Consider the following 9,699-nt stretch of genomic DNA (forward strand, 5'->3'; position numbering starts at 1 on the left):
CACGCACTTACTTACGGTCACTACCGCGCTTGACTCAATTGTCCGTCTCTGTCTCTGCCTGTCTGCAATTATCTATGAGGTAACTTCTTCTCTCCGCTTTATTTCCCGGGCTTATATATTAAAATAGAGGGTGCCAAGAAAACGCTCGGGTCTTCATGATCCTTCTAGAATCTCATGACGTGTTATCAGCGTCACGTGACTTCCGCTGTCGTAACACTATAAATTTTGTCCAACCACATTATAGTAATCCTAAGAACATGAAGTTATATTAGTTTATTTTTATATCTAATTTGTCAGCAAATAGACTTGTTAAAATGTTTTAACACAATGCTTGTTTTAGTTTATTATCGTTTCAAAGTAAATATCAAATCATTATTAATTAATATGATTATATATAATTTTTTATCTCATGTTGTAATCGACATGAGTTAGTCGACCTGATGGGCTCTATTACAGAGTATAGCTAACAGCAAACAACTGCATATGTATTTTAAACAGAAATACACATCTAAGAATCACCTACTTTAAAACAATGATACTCTTCCATTACGTTTTATCGTATCTTATCGAGTTTGGTTACTGTACTGTGTAAACGTGAAACGCTGTATGATATACAGTATTGGGAATAACTATAGAAACGGCGAAGAAAATGGTTTCATAAAGGGGAATGCAACCCCTTTAATGTATGAAAATGAATGCACCTAAGTACAGTTACGTGCTGACAATTTACACTATGATTGATTGTCGTCTAACCAACGAGAAAGTGCCACGCTAATATAAAGCATATAAAAGTACAGTCAGTCATGCTATACCCAATGTGCTATTTACCGTATAAATGGGGTTTTCCTGAAGAGTAGTCAATTAGGCCAGTTATCTGAAGGTTTGGAGAATACAGAACTGTGGATTGTATAGATCTCTTTGATCAACAATCAGGATTGTTTAGAAGAAAGACAAGATAGTAATAGAAATACAGATATACAGTTGTTAATTTATACAAATAACAACACAATACAATAACAAAAACAAAAAAAGATAAGCATCCAATGATGTAAGTCAAACTGATAAGAGAAAAGTGAAGACCTTATTCAAAAGTTATTATCAGTTTGATGTGCCCCTTCAAGCTAAACCAAAACTTCAAGTTAAATAAAACTAAATTATTGCTTCTTAATAAACACCGTTTCAAAAGTGAACCAACCAATGCTTACTTACTAAAGTTAAACCCAAGCTAACTTCAGTCAAAACTCAGGCAAAATTAATGCTCAAATTACTACTGCAAAAATCCAAAGTTAAACAACAAAAAAGAAACTAAATGTCACACTTACAGTTTCACTGTGTCAAAGAGGATAATATCAAAATATAACACACGTTAAAGCAAAAAGTATATATCTTTGCACTAATGTGTCGAATCCTATAGTCCTTTTCATTCTGTTCAATTATATCTTACATGATCAAACCTTTGGCTTTATATACAATGTTACGTATTAGAATTTCAAATGGTCTGAAACCGATTTAACCGATAATTTAAATTTAGTAGTTAAATTGTACTTTGGATTTAGCACTCAAGTAAAAGCCGATATATAGTCAGTTTATGATATTTGCCAACAAGATTTATACACAGTTTTGTTTTTTAACACAAATACGTTTTAATATACACACAACAATAGAATTTACAATAACAGTTATTACAAATACTTATTACAAACAATGATTTATAAAAAAAAGTTGCACAAACTTACAAACAATATAAAGTCTTCTTTTTAGTCTGGAACTTCTCCGATATCTTATCGAGGTTTAACGATGAGCGATTTAATTACGAGTTGACGTAGGTATAATTCACATAACGAGAAGCTAGCTAGCCCTGTAGTCTTCACTGTTCATACGCCTATTAGAGATTGAGTTCCACTGATGATGTTAAGTAATGTTTTCATAAAAGTATTAATGTTCGATGTGAATCCACTGAAGTTCAATGGTTTGTAATGTTCGAAATTTATACATATTCTTGGTTAAATATCTGAAGTTTTCCGATTGATAAGCGTTATAACAATAACAGTTATAGCTTCCGAAATTTATAGCACACTGACTATGGCGAACTAATAATATATATTCTCTTTTGGCGCGGCACCTTGGTTATATTTATAGGCTGCAGAGGCTTTCTAGAAAATTCAGATTACGTAATAATACAAATTTAACCATTTATGTACACACATATATTGTTGATTCTTACTCTCGAGAACCTTCTACAACTTTGGAGAATAGGCAGGAGTTTCACAATACATATTTAGCTATGTATATAAATATAATCTAAACAAACGCTGATATTAAAATAAATATATAATAATAAATTCGTTACAACAAATACAAAATACACGATAAAGCCAAGTTTGCACACAAAATGCACCTCAAATTCAAGATTTGTGTCCACTGGAAGTTCAGCTCTAGAGCATAACTTCCTCCTGACCCTTATGTTATTTACTTACAGGAAAGATAGCTTTCTATTTCTAGACATTACGTGCTGCCTTTTCTGCAAGAAAGTCGGTTAATTGCCAATTAGCACACCCATATCTTGCATGCTCTCACAACAGGAGCCTCCCCTAGTGGCTCAGCAGTAATTCCGCAGGTTTATGATGGTTTGTGCTTAACCATACCAAAAACAAAGCTCAACACAAGAAAAGTTGAGTAAATCTGCATCCAAGCTGAGTATTCTGAAAAAGAATAACTAGTGGCTAGGCCAAAGAGATACAGTTTTGATGCTTAGGACTTTGCTTGTTTCAATGAGTCTTATGTCGAATCTCAGCCAAATGAGTCACCATGTGTAGTCTCTTGTCTGTAATTCAGTCAACTAGATGTCACTTTTCAAATTGTTTTATTTTATTTGACTTTTTCAATATTAATCCAGTGGAAATGAGAGGTTACTTAAAGGGTGAAGTATAGATTAGTTTATTACCTGTTATTACCTTTATATTCAGTAAATTATCGAAATTTTTGTTATACGGAGGTGTGTGCCATTAGTCTTCCAACCCAGGAATGTCAGACATAATATGTTTTATTTGTTATTTTAATGTGATTAGTGAGATTATACTTTCCTATATGATAGCACACAAAATGTTTAGCTTTGTTATCAACACTAAAGTAAAATAACGAAATTCATTTCAATAAAAAATGTATATTGTTTTCAGTGTTCCTTGAATAATTATTCATTTGAAACATTTTTAGTGATAAGGTTAAATGATATTGAGTATTAAATGCGTAAGTGTTTCGTCATTTGTTCTTTTCCATTTTTATAGACGTTTTCACACGATTTCATTAGCGTCATTTATCTATGCTGTTACGCCCATCCACAAAGTTCTTGTACAGGACTTAAGAAAAAATATAAAACTATCTAGTACGTGACAGACTACATATATAAATCACCCTGAAAGGAGGATAGAAAATTTAAAACTAGGGTTCAGTTTGTTTGGAATAGATGAATTTGGAATAGATGAATTTGTTACAAATTTTGATTTATTTTACAGAAAACCAGTAACTTGATTTACGATTTCGTGTTTATTTTGGAAAGAAATGTGCGGGAAAAGTTTGGCTTCGTTTATGTACATTCCAAATCTTGAATATACATAACGTTTAATAGTTTAGAATAGTGAGATGGGACGGATTATTCGTTTCTTATACTCACAAAGAAGAACTTTGGTAAAATTTTGCGTTAATTTCAGAATCTATTTTACGAATACATATTTCAGAATTGGCTTACTTTTGTTAATATAATAAATCAATAATTTTCATTTATCTATAAGCTTGTAAGTTATTTGCTAATCAAAAATAGGAAGTGGGATTTGGTGTCAGGAGTTTGAATGGCGTTACAAAGTAGTTACAAGTCTAAGAAGTCGTGCCACAGCCAAAAATATATTTTGGATATCATCCAACAACGCAGAGAACATTAAAAAAAATATTAAACGATCAGTATGAAAACTGAAGAATTTACTAAGAAGTGTAGGGAGACCAGCACCTAAAAGCATAAATATCAAACATTAAAATTTATAAGCAGAAATGTATTGAATATATTGCGGACGTGAAGAACATGAATATATAGGGTGCTACTGAAGGAGTCATAAAAGATATGCGTAACTAGTCTGGTAATACTCACTGTTCTGTCAAAGCCAATAGCCCCCCCCCCCCAGTGGCACAGCGGTATGTCTGCGGACTTACAACGTTAGAATTCGGGTTTCGATACCAGTGGTGGGCAGAGCACAAATAACCCATTGTGTAGCTTTGTGCTTAATTACAAACAAACAAAGCCAATAACGTCAGAGAATAAATACCGTAGACTGCAACAAAACAATACTGCTTTTAGAATATCAAGTAGAGATTCTAAAAATATAGCTAACTAATTGCAAAACCATTGCTCATGTTTGACATTTGGATCTCTTTCAGATGCTGCACAAGAGTTCTAAGTCAGGAACTTCACCAACTACTTTCATCATATTACATAAAGAACCGGAATGCACCTACATAATACTTATTTCACCAAGTGTTGGCCTTCATAAGCTGTATTATCACATGAAGCTCTGAAAGGAAAAAAAAATATTATGATGAAAGCACAGAAAACAACATACATGAAAGGTCAAATATTGCCTTTCTTGTCAACTACCTTACAGATCGCAACTGCAATTACATCGAACAAAATGTAATGATTACAAGTTATTAGTTAATTATTTTTATATTGTTTTCAAATGATTGGTCAAACATTTCCTGAATTAGTTTTAGAAACACAATAAAGAGAAAAAAAATGTATATTAATTCACTCTGTATGTTTATGAGCTTGTTTGTTTCACTTGGAACTCCTCCCAAAGTTTTGGAGCTAGCAGGAACGAACTTAGCATCATGGACTCGAGATAGCCCAGAGGTGCCCTTAACTATATGGCATAGGACCTGTACAGCGTGGAAAAGAGAGGCTAAAACATGCCCGAAGGTCACCCAGCGATCATGGAGGGGTATAGGAATAGTGTTTCATGGTCACTAAACCCGAATCTCGCATCAGGTTTTGTGTTAGTGGCCAACATTGGGATCCCGAGGATGCCATGTTTGAAACTATGTTCATACCTCTGCTGAAAAGCTAGTGGGACCAAATGTAGAACATATGCTCAGGTACCAAGGGCATATATCCTAAGGGGTTTGTTTTGGATATGGATTCCCATTGGGGTAGCTATCGAAGTAATTGGTGATAATAGAAGATCTTGATTGGTACACCCAAGAATCATGAGAGGGCTTTCGAACTCTGCAGCAAAGCACATTTTATGCTAGGCTTAGTAAATTTTTCTGAATATTTGACATGAAAATACTATGATTTTTTGGAACACGTGATCAGTTCATCAATATCATTTAAGATTAAGCCATGTACATCCAACACAAGTGAAGAAAAAGATTCTGCTTTAAAGGAAATTTGTCAATTTGCTATTGATCTAAACTGATTAATGTTGCCAAGAAACAGCTCAGAATATTAACTGAAAATAGCAGAATCAATAAAACAACACCCTGGGCTTGAAAGAATAGCTAAATATGTATAATGATTAACCTACTTGATCCAACTACAAAAGGTATTTCGTATTGGAACCACACAACATTCTTCTGTGTACCGCGAACTGCAATTCCCCAATGATAGGTCCCTGATACAAGAAAATGTGAATGTTGTGCACATTACTGTGATCAAAAGGGACGTTACTTTCGTGGCTGCGAATACAAAAATGCGATAATAGGCCAGAAAATAAATAGAACTTTACGGGATCACCTTGGGATTCCTATTAAAACAAAGAACTGTATAAAAGAAATAATACTGCAGCTTATTACAACTACCTCATTTCATATATATGAAGTTTGCAGTTTAGAAGACTTGCTCATAATTTAGTGGAATCATCGATAGGATCAATTCTATTGACACTAAGTCTACAGACATTATTACCGTGGACTGGAAATTGTCTTTACAAACACATGCATATATAGATGAATCAAGAAAGTAGATTGATACGGTACGTAAAGATGATAAGGTGCCAATGAAGAGAAAACTGCAGATCAATATTTCCACTGAAATTTTATTATGTAGGTGACAGAAATAAAAGAGGAGTGCTCTTAAGTATTGATTTCACGCAGAAACACGATGTTTATTATAAGTGATTATGAAATCTAATTTGTTAAATGCCATTTAGTACAATAGCTTGATTAACTTTTTTCAAGGCTAATCAAGAGCATAACTGATCGCTTACAATGCACTGTTTAAAGAGGTTCCAACTGGTTTTAATAGCTTCATCGTCTGAATGTGTATATTCTATTAAACTGATAACACACCCCTGTGGATCAGCGGTAAGTTCCTGGATTTATAATACTAAAAATCGGGTTTGGATTACGACGATGGGCAGAGCACAAATAACCCATTGTGTAGCTTTGAGCTTAACAACAACAAACAAATTAATGGGAAACTAACTGAGTGAAAGGAAATTTTTCTGGAAGATTCCCATCAATGGGATCGTCAATTGACTGATGACACAGGAGTCGAAGATGACGTTAACGTTGTTATTTGTTGTTGTTGACATAACAAATCCATGAGTCATATGAGTAACTCAGGTGACGTAATCTTTGGTAAATTCGAGAGTGGAATCTATCCGTGTTGTTATGAAACATACAAAAGACAGATATATATCTTATTTCTGAAGATATTTCTTAGATTCATAAAATAGCTAGTCAGTCTATAGGATTATATTACAGCTGAAAAGCCTGAATGAAGTGAAATAAAAAAAATTAAACTTGCATTTGTTATCGTACTGTAATTATATTGATATACTCACGTTAGTTAGGGTTTAGTAAAGGATAGGATGGTGTCATTTTTATTAACTGCTTGCGTTACTAAAATGCTGAATTTTTTGTGACTAAACGTTTATGAGTTGTTAATCTAATTGGAATATAGGCACCGGAGACAGAAGAGGGCAACGAGTCATTACCCACCCACTTTTAAAAAGTGTGGCCCTATTCCCCACTTTTAACATCAAGAGGAATAATTATTAACGTAACTTTTAACAATGTATGCTTGAAAATTTTTGTAACTATATTTTCTTATCTTTGTACCGTCTATTGACAGGTTGTCTCTTCATGGGCAGAAAATTTATTTATTTCCATAATCTGAACAAAAATTCGACAGGAGGCTAAAACTCGACAATTAGGCCTAAAGATTCCTTTTTTTTTCATAACTTCCTCCAAAACAAATCATAATAAAGTTATGCACAAAGAGATTTTAAAACCTCAACATTTCAGTTATAATTTTATTTTGGAGAACATTTGTAGGGATACGTCACATAATATTTCAAAAAATCTGTCATGATATCGCAATGTACCATATAGAGGTACTACTGGTATCGCTGATATGGAACCTGAAGCTTTTTTTTTTATTAGGCGCGATTAATCTTAATAGTTTTAGGAGACCACTTTTCACAATTTTAAGTTAATTATGCTTGTTTTCTTGGACATATGTGTTAGAAATTAAAATTACTAATATCAACAAAAACACAGTTACTCATTTTTAACTATTAAATGTGCCTATATATTCATTTAATGGTCTTAATTTATTTTAATAACATTTTGAATTTTGTAAGTTAGAGAAATCATTAAATTAAAACAAAAACTAAATTTTGATATTTTACTAAAGTGGGATGGCAAAGGTTTATTAAATAAAATAAGTCTAAGAAAAATATTTAAAAATGTTCTAGGAGTGGTCCAATTTCCTTTTTAATTTAAAACTGGAAAGAGGACGACGATAATATCGGGACTATGTAATGCTTGGAACCTTTTTGAAAGATTAATGGAGTAAGTTCCATCTAGAATACCTTGGCATATTAACTTAATCTACTTTGGTGACATCGCAAGCTTTAAAGGATTGTTATTATTTACAGAAATGGTTTTTACATATTAAAACAAGCAGATTAAATGTAATGCCACAAGAAAAGTAATCGCTTTGCTGCTGAGCGTCTTTAATACATACAAGCAATGCAGAAGAGTGCATTTAGATCCATCAAAAATTAAAACTATACAAAGAACTTTCGGGTTTATCTTCATACTATTATCGTTTTATGAAGCTCTTTCTGATAAATGCCATCCTTTAGATCAGAAAAGTTCTGATGTAAGGAAGAATATGAATGTTATTCATAACTATTAATCACCACTGGTGCTAACTTACTGAACTCCTGTAGAACCATTGATCCTTAACACAGGACTCTGTAGTAGAAGCTTTTAATTATAACTGTCTAATGGAAAGTGTCTAATAATTTTCACTAATATCAGGTTTACCGCCACTACTGAGTTCGTCCGTAAGAAACTGAATTTAGTTAGTGACAAGGTAAGGAAATGATCTGATGTCAACGTTGAATAGTTCAGGTTTCAGTGAGGTTATACGGTGTAGCTATGTGACCTGGAAAAAAAGAGCAAAGTTATTCATTACAATGAACATCGTCGCTGCAATAGCCCAGATATGGTTGTAAAGTGGATCGATTATGTAGTGCACCATTCCAAATACCAGACATGCAGATTCAAGTTGAACATCGTCGCTGCAATAGCCCAGATATGGTTGTAAAGTGGATCGATTATGTAGTGCACCATTCCAAATACCAGACATGCAGATTCAAGTTGAACATCGTCGCTGCAATAGCCCAGATATGGTTGTAAAGTGGATCGATTATGTAGGGCACCATTCCAAATACCAGACATGCAGATTCAAGTGTTGTTTATTGTTATTAACTATGGAGACCACACCAAGTGAAGATTCTTCAAGTTAGAAACCTACAAACGGGAAAGAAGTATATCTTGATGATACTCTTAATGACGGACGAGAGACAGATTTTCCACGAAGCCTAGGAACTTAGAAACGAACTGGTTTCATAATTAAAGAAAGTTCCACGAAAAATAACACCGAAGACAAAGAGTCTGAAGTTGATGAAATTTCCAATGATAAGACAATCGAAGATTCGTTCTTTTAACATCATGGACATTGGCTGTAAATGTTTAAAACATTAAATGTAATAATGAATGGGAAAGGAAGTGACGTGCAATGTTGTGTAAGACAATAGATTAGTCAGGCCCATGTCATTCTGCATGGAATATTTCGGTAATCATTCAATAAACTGGTTTAGGAGACTATTGGGTAATGCTTTTTGTGTAATCTACTTAATTCATCTGCATAACTGTACAAGTTCTCTTGGGATTCTCGTCTTTGAACTTGGCCCTATAGATTGATCAGTTCTCCACATAGTCAAATCTGTAGTGCAACTCATTGACAGTTATAAAAACTATGGACAGTAATCTTATTAGTTATTTTGCACAATAGTTCGCAACAATTACACAAAATTTCAGAAACAACCTGTCAAGTGACTAGATAATATCAGCACACTTCTGTCACGAAATATTAAAATAACATATTTCAGTAGATGTTATTGTTTTCTTAGCGCAAAGCTACCCAATGGGCTATCTGCATTCTGTCTGCGCGGGGAAACGGATCCAGGATTATAACATTGTAATTCAGTAAAATTACTGGGGAACATTTTAGTTGAAAATTTCAACGTTTAACTACATTACATGCAAAGCTTAGTTACAACTAACTAAAAAAGAAACAAAAGACAATTGTTATATCATGCAAATCTGAAAGATTACACTTAAATAGGTTCACCCTAT

The sequence above is a fragment of the Limulus polyphemus genome, unplaced genomic scaffold, assembly GCF_000517525.1.
Source record: "Limulus polyphemus unplaced genomic scaffold, Limulus_polyphemus-2.1.2 Scaffold23, whole genome shotgun sequence".
NCBI classification, from domain to species: domain Eukaryota; kingdom Metazoa; phylum Arthropoda; class Merostomata; order Xiphosura; family Limulidae; genus Limulus; species Limulus polyphemus.